Below are 20,522 nucleotides of genomic sequence, written 5' to 3' on the forward strand. Positions count from 1 at the left end.
GAGCATTGGAGTTGGGGAATTGGGCTAAGGAATTGATGGATGTTGATGAGTTTTTGCTGAATCCTGTACTAGCATTGCCTTTATTGACTTTTATGCTAAATGTGGAAGCATTACAAGCGCGGTGGATATTTTCAGAATGATGAAGGGAAAGGACCGTGTGGTGTTCAACGCCATAATTTCTGGACTAGCTATGGACGGACATATTTGGGCCACATTTGGGGTATTTAGACAAATGAAAAAGTATGGAATTCAGCCAGATGGGAATACTTTTGTCGGCTTACTTTACGGGTGTACCCATGCTAGTTTGGTTAATGATGGTCGACAATATTTCGATAGCATGAGTCATGTCTTTTCTTTAAGTCCTACTATCGAGCATTATGGATGCATGGTGGATCTTCTATCCTGTGTAGGCTTGTTGGTTGAAGCACATAATTTGAATAAGAGTATGCCAATGAAACCGAATACTATTATTTTGGGGGCATTATTAGGAGGATGTGGTTGCATCGTGATACTAAATTGGCAGAACCCATGTTAAAGTCATAGATGGGATAAAGCAGAAAAAATTAGGTTAACGATGAACGAGAAGGAAATGCAAAAGGTTACCTGGGTGTAGTTGCTTTGAAGTGGATGGGGTTGTTCATGAATTCCTTGTAGGAGATACTTCCCATCCTATGTCACCAAAGATATATGAAAATATTGAAAGTTTGTTTAAGGAATTGAGAGAAGTCGGTTATAGTCCAACTACTGAGTTTGTGTTTTTTGATATAGAGGAAAAAGAGAAGGAGTACTTCCTTGGTTGTCATAGTGAGAAATTAGCCGTTGCATTTTTCCTGATCAACACTGGGGCAAATGACATCATTTGTGTTGTTAAAAATCTATGCGTATGCGGTGATTGTCATGAGGCCATAAAACTTATTTCCAAAGTTACAGGGAGAGAGATAATCATTAGGGATAATAACAGATTCCATTGTTTCAGAGAAGGTTCAAGTTCTTGTGGAGATTATTTCTAACATTTTGTGATGTAGACTAGTATAGTATCCGATCTAATTGTTTGCCGCACTTAAAAAGTTGACAAAATAGTTTCTCGTGCATATGTTTAAATGTTCTGCTAAACCTCCATGAACATTTTGACGAAGAAAAATGAAACCTGAGACTTGCAGGGACCGACCTTCAAAATTATGGTCAAGAAGGAATTGTTCTTGCAGGATATCACTATGACGTTAACTTTATAACAATTCATAGTGAAAGCAGGTTTCCTGATTTGAACATCTGGTTAAGAAATGGACAAATGGTTGAATTGAAGCTTTCATTACGATGTCTCCTTATTCAGACATGAAAACAGGTATTTTGAAAATCAGCTGAATCTACTGGTAAAATTTTAACAAAAAGAATTAAAGCTAATTTTACCTGACTCAAGTAGTGAGCATCTATCTCAACTTTTTATCAATTGTTAGATTGAATATTTAAACTTTGGGTTTTGCTAATGAGTAAGGGCACTTGTTAAGGCTTAATAAAAAGTATGTTTTTGAATCTTCAGTGCACAGAATGAATTGAAGTCTTCAAAATATAAACATCTTACTATTTTTTGAAACTTTTACAAGGGCCTTAAGGGTGCTTAATAGCAAGAACCCTTAAAATTTAAACTGTTGTAGGCTCTAGTTTTATTGTCATTACCTCTTGTGAAGGCAAATAATTTGAAATCTTTCTATGATAAGTGTCTTTACATTACCAATGGCCTTTTCTGTCCCTTGTTTCTACTGTTGCAAAATATGGATGGAGTGGTTAATCGAAGGGGACTGCATAACTGGCGTGCATGACGTAATTGTCAGAAATGCTATTATTGATGCAACCAGTATAGCACAAGAGCAAAAATATAGCTTATGGGGAGTCTCTTCAATGATGAGTGAGGATAGAAATATGTAATCTTTAATAGGAATAAGAAAGAGCTTAATGATCATGGCACTAGTCTCTCCATCTTTGCTTCATTACATTCTTAAGTCTTTCTTTGATATTCATATTGTTTGTGCTAAGTTACTCCTCACTGGCTTCGTGGATCGTTGGATTTCTCCTCCTTTAGGTGCAATAAAGTTGAATGTTGATGGTTGTTTGTTTGGTGATGTTACCTCTTAACAGAATTGTTGGTGCGAATTGATGGCTAGGATTTGTTGGGAGGACTTTCTATGCAGCGATTACTCTGGTTGAGATTGCGGCAAAGAGTGGGCTGAACTATCCTGATAGCATGGCTTTCGTAGTATTGTGCACGAGATGGATTTCTGGGAGGCTTTTTCCTTGCGCCAGTGTCACCGGGCAAATGGGTCCATATGCTTAGTGGCTGATTTTTGCAATTCATGGGCTTCTAAGGCGTGCTTGGCAGGTTTGTTGTGTCTTGATTCCTAGGAATTCAAACAAATGTGCCGATGCTTTAATGTGAGGTGGTGTAGCGCAAAGGAATGACCTCCAAATCATTTTGTTTCCTCCAACAGTGGTTGCAAAACTTCTGCGAGTTGGTGCTTATTTGTCTTAGCTTCTAGATTTTCTTTGTTTCTACTTTCTATACTCTACCAAAATCAAGAGCTTAATGAAATTGACTTAGATGAAGGTTATATTGACTTGTAACAATTGTCTGCCACATGTAATTGTTTACACATCATAAGATGCAGTTTTGAAGACATTGGGACATCTTGCAGAATCGTTATAAGCAAACCAATTCTCACCACTTTGTCAGAGTTGATGATTTGGGAAACTGTGCTGCTCCAGACGGCGACGATGTTCAGAGATGTAACCTGCATTCGGCATCGTTGCACCCTCGCAATGCTATCATTGGCCTGTTTCTCTCTCTTGTTTTGAAATTGATTCTCGTTGATAACTTTCCATGGCGAAAATAGAGCTCAAGCACTGCCTCCTCCATGGCCTCAACTCCTTCAACCACCTCAAGACCGCCCATTGCCACCTCCTCCACCTCTACATCGACTACGATAACTATCTTCTCAACATCATCCTCCAGTATTCATTTTTCTTTCGTAACATACCCTATGCCAAGCACGTCTTCTCCCAATCCAAGAACCCTAACATATGCCTCTTTAACACTATGATTCATGGAACGGTCTCCAACGACTCCTTTGACGATGCCGTTCTGTTTTACAACTCAATGCACAGCGACAGGTTCTTGCCAAACAACTACATGTTCACTTTTGTACTCAAAGCGTGTGCCAGGCTAGCGGATTTTCTGTTTGGCATCAAGCTCTATTCGCCTGTGGAAATGGGATTTGATTGTGACGTGTTTGTCAAGACAAGTCTTATTTGTTTGTATTCAAAATGTGGATACGTAAAGGATGCACGAAAGGTGGTTGATGTATTCTTGAGAAGAATGTTGTTTCGTGGACTGCTATTATCTGTGGGTATATTGGGTGTGGCCTTCACAAGAAAGTAGTTGGTTTGTTTAGAGAGTTGTTAGAGGTGGACGTAAAACCGAATAATTTCACTCTCGTTCGGGTTTTGTATTTGTGTTCTTAGTTAGGGGACTTGGCTAGTTGAGAGTGGATTGATAATTATATAACTGAGAGTGGTTTCCATAGGAATGTGTTTGTGTTGATTTCTTCGGTTGACCTGTATGCCAAGTGCGGGAGCATTGAGAAGGCGCTGTAGGTTTTTGGTGGAATGGTTGAGAAGGATATTGTTTGTTGGAGTGACATGATTCAGGGATATGCATCCAATGGGCTTCCTAAGGTAGCACTTGACTTGTTCTTTGAGATGCAGATGGAGAATCTAAGGCTTGATTGCTATGCCATGGTGGGAGTACTTTTTGCATGTGCGAGGTTGGGATCATTGGAGTTGGGGAATTGGGCTAAGGGATTGATGGATGTTGATGAGTTTTTGCTGAATCCTGTACTAGCATTGCCTTCATTGACTTTTATGTTAAATGTGGAAGCATTACAAGCGCGGTGGATATTTTCAGAATGATGAAGGGAAAGGACCGTGTGGTGTTCAACGCCATAATTTCTGGACTGGCTATGGACGGACATATTTGGGCCACATTTGGGGTATTTGGACAAATGGAAAAGTATGGAATTCAGCCAGATGGGAATACTTTTGTTGGCTTACTTTGCGGGTGTACCCATGCTGGTTTGGTTAATGATGGTCAACGATATTTCGATAGCATGAGTCATGTCTTTTCTTTAAGTCCTACTATTGAGCATTATGGATGCATGGTGGATCTTCTATCCCGTGTAGGCTTGTTGGTTGAAGCACATAATTTGAATAAGAGTATGCCAATGAAATCGAATACTATTATTTTGGGGGCATTATTAGGAGGATGCGGTTGCATCGTGATACTAAATTGGCAGAACCCATGTTAAAGTCATAGATGGGATAAAGCAGAAAAAGTTAGGTTAACGATGAACGAGAAGGAAATGCAAAAAGTTACCTGGGTGTAGTTGCTTTAAAGTGGATGAGGTTGTTCATGAATTCCTTGTAGGAGATACTTCCCATCCTATGTCACCAAAGATATATGAAAATATTGAAAGTTTGTTTAAGGAATTGAGAGAAGTCAGTTATAGTCCAACTACTGAGTTTGTGTTCTTTGATATAGAGGAAAAAGATAAGGAGTACTTCCTTGGTTGTCATAGTGAGAAATTAGCCGTTGCATTTTTTCTAATCAACACTGGGGCAAATAACATCATTTGTGTTGTTAAAAATCTATGCGTATATGGTGATTGTTATGAGGCCATAAAACTTATTTCCAAAGTTACAGGGAGAGAGATAATCATTAGGGATAATAACAGATTTCATTGATGGTTGTTTGTTTGGTGATAGTATCTCTTAAGATAAATGTTGGCGCGAATTGGGTGCTGGGATTTGTTGGGAAGACTTTCTATGCAGACATTACTCCGTTTGAGATTGCGACAAAGAGTGGGCTGAGCTATCCTCATAGCATGGCTTCCGTAGCATTGTGCACGAGATGGATTTCTAGGAGGCTTTTTCCTTGTGCCAGTGTCACCGAGCAAGTGGGTCCATATGCTTAGTGGCTAATTTTTACAATTCATGGGCTTCTAAGGCGTGCTTGGCAGGTTTGTTGTGTCTTGATTCCTAGGAATTCAAACAAATCTGCCAATGCTTTAACCTGAGGTGGTGTAGCGCAAAGGAATGACCTCCAAATCATTTTGTTTCCTCCAACAGTGGTTGCACAACTTCTGCGAGTTGGTGCTTATTTGTCTTAGCTTCTAGATTTTCTTTGTTTCTACTTTCTATACTCTACCAAAATCAAGAGCTTAATGAAATTGACTTTGATGAAGGTTATATTGACTTGTAACAATTGTCTGCCACATGTAATTGCTTACACATAGCATAAGATGCAGTTTTGAAGACATTGGGACATCTTGCGGAATCGTTATAAGCAAACCAATTCTCACCACTTTGTCAGAGTTGATGATTTGGGAAACTGTGCTGCTCCAGACGGCGACGATGTTCAGAGATGTAACCTGCATTCGGCATCGTTGCACCACCACAATGCTATCATTGGCCTGTTTCTCTCTCTTATTTTGAAATTGATTCCCGTTGATAACTTTCTATGGCGAAAATGGAGCTCAAGCACTGCCTCCTCCATGGCCTCAACTCCTTCAACCACCTCAAGACCGCCCATTGCCGCCTCCTCCGCCTCTACATCGACTACGATAACTGTCTTCTCAACATCATCCTCCAGTATTCATTTTTCTTTCACAACACGCCCTACGCCAAGCACGTCTTCTCCCAATCCAAGAACCCTAACATATGCCTCTTTAACACTATGATTCATGGAACGGTCTCCAACGACTCCTTAGACGACGCCGTTCTATTTTACAACTCAATGCACAGCGCCAGGTTCTTGCCAGACAACTACACGTTCACTTTTGTACTCAAAGCGTGTGCCAGGCTAGCGGATTTTCCGTTTGGCATCAAGCTCTATTCGCCTGTGGAAATGGGATTTGATTATGACGTGTTTGTCAAGACAAGTCTTGTTTGTTTGTATTCAAAATGTGGATACATAAAGGATGCACGAAAGGTGGTTGATGTATTCTTGAGAAGAATGTTGTTTCATGGACTGCTATTATCTGTGGGTATATTGGGTGTGGCATTCACGAAAAAGCAGTTGGTTTGTTTAGAGAGTTGTTAGAGGTGGGCGTAAACCGAATAATTTCACTCTCGTTCGGGTTTTGTATTTATGTTCTCAATTAGGGGACTTGGCTAGTGGAGAGTGGATTGATAATTATATAACTGAGAGTGGTTTCCATAGGAATGTGTTTGTGTTGATTTCTTCGGTTGACCTGTATGCCAAGTGCGGGAGCATTGAGAAGGCACTGTAAGTTTTTGGTGGAATAGTTGAGAGGGATATTGTTTGTTGGAGTGACATGATTCAGGGATATGCATCCAATGGGCTTCCTAAGAAAGCACTTGACTTGTTCTTTGAGATGCAGATGGAGAATCTAAGGCTTGATTGCTATGCCATGGTGGGAGTACTTTCTGCATGTGCGAGGTTGGGAGCATTGGAGTTGGGGAATTGGGCTAAGGGATTGATGGATGTTGATGAGTTTTTGCTGAATCCTGTACTAGCATTGCCTTTATTGACTTTTATGCTAAATGTGGAAGCATTACAAGCGCGGTGGATATTTTCAGAATGATGAAGGAAAAGGACCGTGTGGTGTTCAACGCCATAATTTTTGGACTGGCTATGGACGGACATATTTGGGCCACATTTGGGGTATTTGGACAAATGAAAAAGTATGGAATTCAGCCAGATGGGAATACTTTTGTCGGCTTACTTTGCGGGTGTACCCATGCTGGTTTGGTTAATGATGGTCGACAATATTTCGATAGCATGAGTCATGTCTTTTCTTTAAGTCCTACTATCGAGCATTATGGATGCATGGTGGATCTTCTATCCCGTGTAGGCTTGTTGGTTGAAGCACATAATTTGAATAAGAGTATGCCAATGAAACTGAATACTATTATTTTGGGGACATTATTAGGAGGATGCGGTTGCATCGTGATACTAAATTGGCAGAACCCATGTTAAAGCCATAGAAGGGATAAAGCAGAAAAAGTTAGGTTAACGATGAACGAGAAGGAAATGCAAAAGGTTACCTGGGTTTAGTTGCTTTGAAGTGGATGGGGTTGTTCATGAATTCCTTGTAGGAGATACTTCCCATCCTATGTCACCAAAGATATATGAAAATATTGAAAGTTTGTTTAAGGAATTGAGAGAAGTCGGTTATAGTCCAACTACTGAGTTTGTGTTTTTTGATATAGAGGAAAAAGAGAAGGAGTACTTCCTTGGGTGTCATAGTGAGAAATTAGCCGTTGCATTTTTTCTGATCAACACTGGAGCAAATGACATCATTTGTGTTGTTAAAAATCTATGTGTTTGTGGTGATTGTCATGAGGCCATAAAACTTATTTCCAAAGTTACAGGGAGAAAGATAATCATTAGGGATAATAACAGATTCCATTGTTTCAGAGAAGGTTCAAGTTCTTGTGGAGATTATTTCTAACATTTTGTGATGTAGACTAGTATAGTATCCGATCTAATTGTTTGCCGCACTTAAAAAGTTGACAAAATAGTTTCTCTTGCATATGTTTAAATGTTCTGCTAAACCTCCATGAACATTTTGACGGAGAAAAATGAAACCTGAGACTTGCAGGGACAGACCTTCAAAATTATGGTCAAGAAGGAATTGTTCTTCCAGGATATCACTATGACGTTAACTTTATAACAATTCATAGTGAAAGCAGGTTTCCTGGTTTGAACATCTGGTTAAGAAATGGACAAATGGTTGAAGTGAAGCTTTCATTACGATGTCTCCTTATTCAGACATGAAAACAGGTATTTTGAAAATCAGCTGAATCTACTGGTAAAATTTTAACAAAAAGAATTAAAGCTAACTTTACCTGACTCAAGTAGTGAGCATCTATCTCAACTTTTTATCAGTTGTTGGATTGAATATTTAAACTTTGGGTTTTGCTAATGAGTAAGGGCACCTGTTAAGGCTTAATAAAAAGTATGTTTTTGAATCTTCAGTGCACAGAATGCATTGAAGTCTTCAAAATATAAACATCTTACTATTTTTTGAAACTTTTACAAGGGCCTTAAGGGTTCTTAATAGCAAGAACCCTTAAAATTTAAACTGTTGTAGGCTCTAGTTTTATTGTCATTACCTCTTGTGAAGGCAATTAATTTGAAATCTTTCTATGATAAGTGTCTTTACATTACCAATGGCCTTTTCTGTCCCTTGTTTTTACTGTTGCAAAATATGGATGGAGTGGTTAATCGAAGGGGATTGCATAACTGGCGTGCATGACGTAATTGTCAGAAATGCTATTATTGATGCAACCAGTATAGCACAAGAGCAAAAATATAGCTTATGGGGAGTCTCTTCAATGATGAGTGAGGATAGAAAGATGTAATCTTTAATAGGAATAAGAAAGAGCTTAATGATCATGGCACTAGTCTCTCCATCTTTGCTTCATTACATTGTTAAGTCTTTCTTTGATATTCATATTGTTTGTGCTGAGTTACTCATCACTGGCTTTGTGGATCGTTGGATTTCTCTTCCTTTAGGTGCAATAAAGTTGAATGTTGATGGTTGTTTGTTTAGTGATGTTACCTCTTAACAGAATTGTTGGTGCGAATTGATGGCTAGGATTTGTTGGGAGGACTTTCTATGCAGACATTACTCCGGTTGAGATTGTGGCAAAGAGTGGGCTGAGCTATCCTGATAGCATGGATTCCGTAGTATTGTGCACGAGATGGATTTCTGGGAGGCTTTTTCCTTGCGCCAGTGTCACCGGGCAAATGGGTCCATATGCTTAGTGGCTGATTTTTGCAATTCATGGGCTTCTAAGGCGTGCTTGGCAGGTTTGTTGTGTCTTGATTCCTAGGAATTCATACAAATGTGCCGATGCTTTAATGTGAGGTGGTGTAGCGCAAAGGAATGACCTCCAAATCATTTTGTTTCCTCCAACAGTGGTTGCACAACTTCTGCGAGTTGGTGCTTATTTGTCTTAGCTTCTAGATTTTCTTTGTTTCTACTTTCTATACTCTACCAAAATCAAGAGCTTAATGAAATTGACTTAGATGAAGGTTATATTGACTTGTAACAATTGTCTGCCACATGTAATTGTTTACACAGCATAAGATGCAGTTTTGAAGACATTGGGACATCTTGCGGAATCGTTATAAGCAAACCAATTCTCACCACTTTGTCAGAGTTGATGATTTGGGAAACTGTGCTGCTCCAGACGACGACGACGTTCAGAGATGTAACCTGCATTTGGCATCGTTGCACCACCGCAATGCTATCATTGGCCTATTTCTCTCTCTTGTTTTGAAATTGATTCCCGTTGATAACTTTTCATGGCGAAAATGGAGCTCAAGCACTGCCTCCTCCATGGCCTCAACTCCTTCAACCACCTCAAGACCGTCCATTGTCGCCTCCTCCGCCTCTACATCGACCACGATAACTATCTTCTCAACATCATTCTCTAGTATTCATTTTTCTTTCGCACCACGCCGTATGCCAAGCACATCTTCTCTCAATCCAAGAACCCTAACATATACCTCTTTAACACTATGATTCGCGGAATGGTCTCCAACGACTCTTTTGACGACGCCGTTCTATTTTACAACTCAATGCACAACGCCGGGTTCTTGCCCGACAACTACACGTTCACTTTTGTACTCAAAGCGTGTGCCAAGCTGGCGGATTTTCCATTTGGTGTCAAGCTCTATTCGCCTGTGAAAATGGGATTCGATTGTGACGTATTTGTCAAGACAAGTCTTGTTTGTTTGTATTCAAAATGTGGATACGTAAAGGATGCACGAAAGGTGTTTGATGTATTCTTGAGAAGAATGTTGTTTTGTGGACTGCTATTATCTTTGGGTATATTGGGTGTGGCCTTCACGAGAAAGCAGTTGGTTTGTTTAGAGAGTTGTTAGAGGTGGGCGTAAAACCGAATAATTTCACTCTCGTTCAGGTTTTGTATTTGTGTTCTCAGTTAGGGGACTTGGCTAGTGGAGAGTGGATTGATAATTATATAACTGAGAGTGGTTTCCATAGGAATGTGTTTGTGTTGATTTCTTCGGTTGACATGTATGCCAAGCGTGGGAGCATTGAGAAGGTGCTGTAGGTTTTTGGTGGAATGGTTGAGAGGGATATTGTTTGTTGGAGTGACATGATTCAGAGATATGCATCCAATGGGCTTCCTAAGGAAGCACTTGACTTGTTCTTTGAGATTCAGATGGAGAATCTAAGGCTTGATTGCTATGCCATGGTGGGAGTTCTTTCTGCATGTGCGAGGTTGGGAGCATTGGAGTTGGAGAATTGGGCTAAGGAATTGATGGATGTTGATGAGTTTTTGCTGAATCCTGTACTAGCATTGCCCTGATTGACTTTTATGCTAAATGTGGAAGCATTACAAGCACGGTGGATATTTTCAGAATGATGAAGGGAAAGGACCGTGTGGTGTTTAACGCCATAATTTCTAGACTGGCTATGAACGGACATGTTCGGGCCACATTTGGGGTATTTGGACAACTGGAGAAGTATGAAATTCAGCCAGATGGGAATACTTTTGTCGGCTTACTTTGCGGGTGTACCCATGCTGGTTTGGTTAATGATTGTCGACGATATTTCGATGGCATAAGTCATGTCTTTTCTTTAAGTCCTACTATCGAGCATTATAGATGCATGGTGGATCTTCTATCCCGTGTAGGCTTGTTGGTTGAAGCACATAATTTGAACAGGAGTATGCCAATAAAATCGAATACTATTATTTTGGGGGTATTATTGGGAGGATGTAGTTGCATCGTGATACTAAATTGGTAGAACCCTTGTTAAAGTAAGTCATAGATGGGATGAAGTAGAAAAAGTTAGGTTAACGCTGAACGAGAAGGGAATGCAAAAATTACCTGGGTGTAGTTGGGTTGAAGTGGATGGGGTTGTTCATGAATTTCTTGTAGGAGATACTTCCTATCCTATGTCAGCAAAGATATATGAAAAACTTGAAAGTTTGTTAAAGGAATTGAGAGAAGTTGGTTATAGTTTGACTATTGAGTTTGTGTTCTTTGATATAGAGGAAAAGGAGAAGGAGTACTTCCTTGGTTGTCATAGTCAGAAATTAGCCGTTGTATTTTCCCTGATCAATACTGGGACAAATGACATCATTCGTATTGTTAAAAATATATGCGTATGTGGTGATTGTCATGAGGCCATAAAAATTATTTCTAAAGTTACATGGAATGAGATAATCGTTAGGGATAATAACAGATTCTATTGTTTCAGAGAAGGTTCATGTTCTTATGGAGATTATTGGTAACATTTTGTGGTGTAGACTAGTATAGAATCCGATTTAATTGTTTGCTGCACTTCAAAAGTTGACACTTCTCTTGCATATGTTAAAATGTTCTGCTAAACCTCCATGAACATTTTGACAGAGGAAAATTAAACCTGAGACTTGCAGGGATAGACCTTCAAAATTATGGTCAAGAAGGAATTGTTCTTGCAAGATATCACTATGATGTTAACTTCATAACAATTCATAGTGGAAGCAGGTTTCCTGGTTTGAACATCTGGTTAAGAAATGGACAAAAGGTTGAAGTGAAGCTTTCATTACGATGTCTCCTTATTCAGACAGAAAAACGGGTAATTCGAAAATCTGCTGAATCTACTGGTAAAATTTCAACGTAAAGAATTAAAGCTAATTTTACTTGACTCAAGTATTGAGCATCTATCTCAAGTTTTTATCAATCGTTAGATTGAATATTTAAACTTTTGGTTTTGCTAATGAGTAAGGGCACTTGTTAAGGCTTAATAAAAAGTATGTTTTTAAATCTCCAGTGCACAAAATGCATTGAAGTCTTCAAAATGTAAAAATCTTACTATTTTTTTGAAACTTTTACAAGGGCCTTAAGGGTGTTTAATAGTAAGAACCCTTAAAATTTAAACTGTTGTAGGCTCTAGTTTTATTGTCATTACCTCTTGACATTACCAATGGCCTTTTTTTGTCCCTTGTTTTTACTGTTGCAAAATATGGATAGAGTGGTTAACTGAAGGGGTTTGCATAGCTGGCGTGCATGACGTAATTGTCAAAAATACTATTATTGATGCAACCAGAATAGCACAAGAGCAAAAATATAGATTATGGGGAGTCTCTTCAATGATGAGTGAGGATAGAAAGATGTAATCTTTAATAGGAATAAGCAAGAGCTTAATGATCATGGCACTAGTCTCTCCATCTTTGCTTCATTACATTCTTAAGTCTTTCTTTGATATTCATATTGTTTGTGCTGAGTTAGTCCTCACTGGCTTCGTGGATCGTTGGCTTTCTCCTCCTTTAGGTGCAGTAAAGTTGAATGTTGATGGTTGTTTGTTTGGTGATGGTACCTCTTAACAGAATTGTTGGTGCGAATTGATGGCTGGGATTTGTTGGGAGGACTTTCTATGCAGACATTACTCCGGTTGAGATTGCGGCAAAGAGTGGGCTGCGCTATCCTGATAGCATGGCTTCCGTAGTATTCTGCACGAGATGGATTTCTGGGAGGCTTTTTCTTTGCGCCAGTGTCACCGGGCAAATGAGTCCATATGCTTAGTGGCTGATTTTTGCAATTCATGGGCTTCTAAGGAGTTCTTGGCAGGTTTGTTGTGTCTTGATTCCTAGGAATTCAAACAAATGTGCCAATGCTTTAACTTGAGGTGGTGTAGCGCAAAGGAATGCTTCCAAATCGTTGCGTTTCCTCCAACAGTGATTACACAACTTCTGCGAGTTGTTGCTTATTTGTCTTAGCTTCTAGAATTTCTTTGTTTCTACTTTCTATACTCTACCAAAATCAAGAGCTTAATGAAATTGACTTTAATGAAGGTTATATTGACTTGTAACAATTGTCTGCCACATGTAATTATTTACACATAGCATAAGATGCAGTTTTGAAGACATTGGGACATCTTGCGGAATTGCTATAAGCAAACCAATTCTCACCACTTTGTCAGAATTGATGCTTTGGGAAACTGTGCTGCTCCAGACGGCGACGACGTTCAGAGATGTAACCTGCATTCGGCATCGTTGCACCACCGCAATGCAATCATTGGCCTGTTTCTCTCTCTTGTTTTGAAATTGATTCCCATTGATGACTTCCCATGGCGGAAATGGAGCTCAAACACTGCCTCCTCCATGGCCTCAACTCCTTCAACCACCTCAAGACCGCCCATTGCCGCCTCCTTTGCCTCTAGATTGACCACGATAACTATCTTCTCAACTTCATCCCCTAGTATTCATTTTTCTTTCGCAACACGCCCTACGCCAAGCGCGTCTTCTCCCAATCCAAGAACCCTAACATATACCTCTTTAACACTATGATTCGCGGAACAGTCTCCAATGACTCCTTTGACGACGCCGTTCTATTTTACAACTTAATGCGCAGCGCCGGGTTCTTGCCAGAAAACTACACGTTCACTTTTGTACTCAAAGCGTGTGCCAGGCTGGCGGATTTTTCGTTTGGCGTCAAGCTATATTCGCTTGTGAATATGGGATTCGATTGTGACGTGTTTGTCAAGATAAGTCTTGTTTGTTTGTATTCAAAATGTGGGTACGTAAAGGATGCACGAAAGGTGTTTGATGTATTCCTAAGAAGAATGTTGTTTCGTGGACTGCTATTATCTGTGGGTATATTGGGCGTGGCCTTCACGAGAAAGCAGTTGGTTTGTTTAGAGAGTTGTTAGAGGTGGGTGTAAAGCCGAATAATTTTACTCTCGTTCGGGTTTTGTATTCTTGTTCTCAGTTAGGGGACTTGGCTAGTGGAAAGTGGAATGATAATTATATAACTGAGAGTGGTTTCCATAGGAATGTGTTTGTGTTGACTTCTTCGGTTGACATGTATGCCAAGTGCGGGAGCATGGAGAAGGCCCTGCAGGTTTTTGATGGAATGGTTGAGAGGGATATTGTTTGTTGGAGTGCCATGATTCAGGGATATGCATCTAACGGGCTTCCTAAGGAAGTACTTGACTTGTTCTTTGAGATGCAGATAGAGAATCTGAGGCCTGATTGCTATGCCATGGTGGGAGTTCTTTCTGCATGTACGAGGTTGGGAGCACTGGAGTTGGGTCATTGGGCTAAGGTATTGATGGATGTTGATGTGTTTTTGCTGAATCATGTACTAGCATTGCCTTGATTGACTTTTATGCTAAATGTGGAAGCATTGCAAGCGCGGTGGATATTTTCAGAATGATGAAGGAAAATGATCGTGTGGTGTTCTACGTCATAATTTCGGGACTGGCTATGAACCGACATGTTCGGGCCACATTTAGGGTATTTGGACAAATAGAGAAGTATGGAATTCAGCCAGATGGGAATACTTTTGGTGGATTACTTTGCGGGTGTACCCATGCTGGTTTGATTGATGATTGTTGACGATATTTCGATAGCATGAGTCATGTCTTTTCTTTAAGTCCTACTATCGAGCATTATGGATGCATTGTGGATCTTCTATCCTGTGTAGGATTGTTTGTTGAAGCACATAATTTGAACAAGAGTATGCCAATGAAACCGAATACTATTGTTTTAGGGGGCATTATTGGGAGGATGCGGTTGCATTGTGATACTAAATTGGCAGAACCCATGTTAAAGCAAGTCATAGATGGGATGAAGCAGAAAAAGTTAGGTTAACGCTGAACGAAAAGGGAATGCAAAAAGTTACCTGGGTCTAGTTGGGTTGAAGTGGATGGGGTTGTTCATGAATTCCTTGTAGGAGATACTTCGCATCCTATGTCACCAAAGATATTTGAAAAACATGAAAGTTTGTTTAAGGAATTGAGAGAAGTCGGTTATAGTCCGACTACTGAGTTTGTGTTCTTTGATATAGAGGAAAAGGAGAAGGAGTACTTCCTTGGTTGTCATAGTGAGAAATTTGCCGTTGCATTTTCCTTGATTAAAACTGGGGCAAATGACATCATTTGTGTTGTTAAAAATCTATGCGTATGTGGTGATTGTCATGAGGCCATAAAACTTATTTCCAAAGTTACAGGAGAGAGATAATCATTAGGGATAATAACAGATTCCATTGTTTCAGAGAAGGTTCATGTTCTTGTGGAGATTATTGGTAACATTTTATGATGTAGACGAGTTTTGAATCCGATCTAATTGTTTGCCGCACTTCAAAAGTTGACAAAATAGTTTCTCTTGCATATGTTAAAATGTTCTGCTAAACCTCCATGAACATTTTGACGGAGGAAAATGAAACCTGAGACTTGCAGGGATAAACCTTCAAAATTATGGTCAAGAAGGAATTGTTCTTGCAGGATATCACTATGACGTTAACTTCATAACAATTCATAGTGGAAGCAGGTTTCATGGTTTGAACATCTGGTTAAGAAATGGACAAAAGGTTAAAGTGAAGCTTTCATTACGATGTCTCCTTATTCAGACAGGAAAACGGGTAATTCAAAAATCAGCTGAATCTACTGGTAAAATTTCAACGTAAAGAATTAAAGCTAATTTTACCTGACTCAAGTAGTGAGCATCTATCTCAACTTTTTATCAATTGTTAGATTGAATATTTAAACTTTGGGTTTTGCTAATGAGTAAGGATACTTGTTAAGGCTTAATAAAAAGTATGTTTTTAAATCTTTAGTGCACAGAATGCATTGAAGTCTTTAAAATGTAAAAATCTTACTATTTTTTGAAACTTTTACAAGGGCCTTAAGGGCGCTTAATAGCAAGAACCCTTAAAATTTAAACTCCTGTAGGCTCTAGTTTTATTGTCATTATCTCTTGTGAGGGCAAATAATTTGAAATCTTTCTATTATAAGTGTTTTGACATTACCGATGGCCTTTTCTGTCCATTGTTTTTACTGTTGCAAAATATGGATAGAGTGGTTAACCGAAGGGGACTACATAACTGGCGTGCATGATGTAATTGTCAGAATTGCTATTATTGATGCAACCAGAATAGCACAAGAGAAAAAATATAGCTTATGGGGAGTCTCTTCAATGATCAGTGAGGATAGAAAGATGTAATCTTTAATAGAAATAAGCAAGATCTTAATGATCATGGCACTAGTCTCTCCATGTTTGCTTCATTACATTCTTAAGTCTTTCTTTAATATTCATATTATTTGTGCTGAGATACTCCTCACTGGCTTCGTGGATCGTTGGATTTCTCCTCCTTTAGGAGTAATAATGTTGAATGTTTATGGTTGTTTGTTTGGTGATGGTACCTCTTAACAGAATTGTTAGTGCAAATTAGGTGCTGGGTTTTGTTAGGAGGACTTTTTATGCAGACATTACTCCGGTTGAGATTGCGACAAAGAGTGGGCTGAGCTATCCTGAGAGCATGGCTTCCGTAGTATTGTGCACGAGATGGATTTTTGGGAGGCTTTTTCCTTGCGCCAGTGTCACCGGGCAAATGGGTCCATATGCTCAGTGGCTAATTTTTGCAATTCATGGGCTTCTAAGGCGTACTTGGCAGGTTTATTGTGTCTTGATTTCTAGGAATTCAAACAAATGTGCTAATGCTTTAACTTAAGGGGGGTGTAGCACAAAGGAATGACCTCCAAATTATTGTGTTTCCTCCAACAGTAGTTGCACAACTTCTGCGAGTTGGTGCTTATTTGTCTTAGCTTCTAGATTTTCTTTGTTTCTACTTTCTATACTCTACCAAAATCAAGAGCTTAATGAAATTTACTTAGATGAAGGTTATATTGACTTGTAACAATTGTCTGCCACATGTAATTGTTTACACATAGCATAAGATGCAGTTTTGAAGACATTGAGACATCTTGCGGAATCGTTATAAGCTAACCAATTCTCACCACTTTGTCAGAGTTGATGATTTGGGAAACTGTGCTGCTCCAGACGGCGACAACGTTCAGATATGTAACATGCATTCGGCATCATTGTACCACTGCAATGCTATCATTGTCTTATTTCTCTCTCTTGTTTTGAAATTGATTCCCGTTGATGACTTCCCAAGGCGGAAATAGAGCTCAAGCACTGCCTCCTCCATGGCCTCAACTCCTTCAACCACCTCAAGACCGCCCATTGCCGCCTACTCCGCCTCAACATCGACCACGATAACTATCTTCTCAACATCATCCTCCAGTATTCATTTTTCTTTTGCAACACGCCCTACGCCAAGCGCATCATCTCCCAATCCAAAAATCCTAAGATATACCTCTTTAACACTATGATTTGCGAAACGGTCTCCAGCGACTCATTTGAGGACGCCGTTCTGTTTTACAACTCAATGGGCAGCGCCGGGTTCTTGCCAGACAACTAAACATTCGCTTTTGTACTCAAAGCGTGTGCCAGGCTGGCGGAATTTCCATTTGGTGTCAAGCTCCATTCGCTTGTGAAAATTGGATTTGATTGTGACGTGTTTGTCAAGACAAGTCTTGTTTGTTTGTATTCAAAATGTGGGTACGTAAAGGATGCACGAAAGGTGTTTAATGTATTCTTGAGAAGAATTTTGTTTCGTGGACAGCTATTATCTGTGGGTATATTGGGTGTGGCCTTCACGAGAAAGCGGTTGGTTTGTTTAGATAGTTGCTAGAGGTGGGCGTAAAGCTGAATAATTTCACTCTCGTTCGGGTTTTGTATTCGTGTTCTCAGTTAGGGGACTTGGCTAGTGGAGAGTGGATTGATAATTATATAACTGAGAGTGGTTTCTATAGGAATGTCTTTGTGTTGACTTCTTCGGTTGACATGTATGCCAAGTACGGGAGCATGGAGAAGGCGCTGCAGGTTTTTGATAGAATGGTTGAGAGGGATATTGTTTGTTGGAGTGCCATGATTCAGGGATATGCATCCAACGGGCTTCCTAAGGAAGCACTTGACTTGTTCTTTGAGATGCAGATGGAGAATCTAAGGCCTGATTGCTATGCCATGGTGGGTGTTCTTTCTGCATGTGCGAGGTTGGGAGCATTGGAGTTAGGGAATTGGGCTAAGGGATTGATGGATATTGATGAGTTTTTGCTGAATCATGTACAAGCATTGCCTTGATTGAATTTTATGCTAAATGTGAAAGCATTGCAAGCGCGGTGGATATTTTCAGAATGATGAAGGGGAAGGACCGTGTGGTGTTCAACGCCATAATTTCTGGACTGGCTATGAACGGACATGTTTGGGCCACATTTGGGTTTTTTGGACAAATGGAGAAGTATGGAATTTAACCAGATGGGAATACTTTTGTCGGCTAACTTTGCGGGTGTACCCATGCTGGTTTGGATAATGATGGTCGACAATATTTTGATAGCATGAGTCATGTCTTTTCTTTAAGTCCTACTATCGAGCATTATGGATGCATGGTGGATCTTCTATCCCATGTAGGCTTGTTGGTTGAAGCACATAATTTGAACAAGAATATGGCAATGAAACCGAATACTATTGTTTTGGGGGGCATTATTGGGAGGATGCGGTTGCATTGTGATACTAAATTGGCAGAACCCATGTTAAAGCAAGTCATAGATGGGATGAAACAGAAAAAGTTAGGTTAACGCTGAACGAGAAGGGAATGCAAAAATTACTTGGGTGTAGTTAGTTTGAAGTGGATGTGGTTGTTCATGAATTCCTTGTAGGAGATACTTCCCATCATATGTCACCAAAGATATATAAAAAACTTGAAAGTTTGTTTAAGGAATTGAGAGAAGTCGGTTATAGTCCGACTACTGAGTTTGTGTTCTTTGATATAGAGGAAAAGGAGAATGAGTACTTCCTTGGCTGTCATAGTGAGAAATTAGCGGTTGCATTTTCCCTGATCAATACTGGGACAAATGACATCATTCGTGTTGTTAAAAATCTATGCGTATGTGGTGATTGTCATGAGGCCATAAAACTTATTTCCAAAGTTACAGTGAGAGAGATAATCATTAGGGATAATAACAGATTCCATTGTTTCAGAGAAGGTTCAAGTTCTTGTGGAGATTATTTCTAACGTTTTGTGATGTAGACTAGTATAAAATCCGATCTAATTGTTTGCCGCACTTCAAAAGTTGACAAAATAATTTCTCTTGCATATGTTAAAATGTTCTGCTAAACCTCCATGAAAATTTTGACGGAGAAAAATGAAACCTGAGACTTGCAGAGACAGACCTTCAAAATTATGGTCAAGAAGGAATTGTTCTTCCAGGATATCACTATGACGTTAACTTTATAACAATTCATAGTGAAAGCAAGTTTCCTGGTTTGAACATCTGGTTAAGAAATGGACAAAAGGTTGAAGTGAAGCTTTCATTACGATGTCTCCTTATTCAGACATGAAAACGAGTATTTTGAAATTCAGCTGAATCTACTGGTAAAATTTTAACGTAAAGAATTAAAGCTAATTTTACTTGACTCAAGTAGTGAGCATCTATCTCAACTTTTTATCAATTGTTAGATTGAATATTTAAACTTTGGGTTTTGCTAATGAGTAAGGGTACCCTGTTAAGGCTTAATAAAAAGTATGTTTTTAAATCTTCAGTGCACAGAATGCATTGAAGTCTTCAAAATGTAAACATCTTACTATTTTTTGAAACTTTTACAAGGGCCTTAAGGGTTCTTAATAGCAAGAACCCTTAAAATTTAAACTGTTGTAGGCTCTAGTTTTATTGTCATTACCTCTTGTGAAGGCAAATAATTTGAAATCTTTCTATGATAAGTGTCTTTACATTACCAATGGCCTTTTCTGTCCCTTGTTTTTACTGTTGCAAAATATGGATGGAGTGGTTAACCGAAGGGGACTGCATAGCTGGCGTGCATGACGTAATTGTCAGAAATGGTATTATTGATGCAACCAGAATAGCACACGAGCAAAACTATAGCTTATGGAGAGTCTCTTCAATGATGAGTGAGGATAGAAAGATGTAATCTTTAATAGGAATAAGCAAGAGCTTAATGATCATGGCACTAGTCTCTCCATCTTTGCTTCATTACATTCTTAAGTCTTTCTTTGATATTCATATTGTTTGTGCTGTGTTACTCCTCACTGGCTTCGTGGATCGTTGGATTTCTCCTCCTTTAGGTGCAATAAAGTTGAATGTTGATGGTTGTTTGTTTGGTGATGTTACCTCTTAACAGAATTGTTGGTGCGAATTGATGGCTGGGATTTTTTGGGAGGACTTTCTATGCAGACACTACTCTGGTTGATATTGCGTCAAAGAGTGGGCTGAGCTATCCTGATAGCATGGCTTCCGTAGTATTGTGCACGAGATGGATTTCTGGGAGGCTTTTTCCTTGCGCCAGTGTCACCGTACAAATGGGTCCATATGCTTAGTGGCTGATTTTTGCAATTCATGGGCTTCTAAGGCGTGCTTGGCAGGTTTGTTGTGTCTTGATTCCTAGGAATTCAAACAAATGTGCCAATGCTTTAACTTGAGGTGGTGTAGCTCAAAGGAATGACCTCCAAATCATTGTGTTTCCTCCAACAGTGGTTGCACAACTTCTGCGAGTTGGTGCTTATTTGTCTTAACTTCTAGATTTTCTTTGTTTCTACTTTCTATACTCTACCAAAATCAAGAGCTTAA

General features: G+C 39.4%; 6 pseudogenes; all 6 read left to right on the forward strand.

The window, feature by feature from the left end:
* Window positions 1-1,010, forward strand: part of LOC107607735 — a 2,493-nt pseudogene extending 1,483 nt beyond the window's left edge.
* Window positions 2,873-5,039, forward strand: LOC107607736 (annotated as a pseudogene).
* LOC107607737 lies at window positions 5,576-7,523 on the forward strand (annotated as a pseudogene).
* On the forward strand, window positions 9,316-11,346 carry LOC107607738 (annotated as a pseudogene).
* LOC107607739 lies at window positions 12,247-15,125 on the forward strand (annotated as a pseudogene).
* LOC107607740 lies at window positions 15,430-18,952 on the forward strand (annotated as a pseudogene).

Source organism: Arachis ipaensis, chromosome B07 (assembly GCF_000816755.2).
Source record: "Arachis ipaensis cultivar K30076 chromosome B07, Araip1.1, whole genome shotgun sequence".
Lineage (NCBI taxonomy): Eukaryota > Viridiplantae > Streptophyta > Magnoliopsida > Fabales > Fabaceae > Arachis > Arachis ipaensis.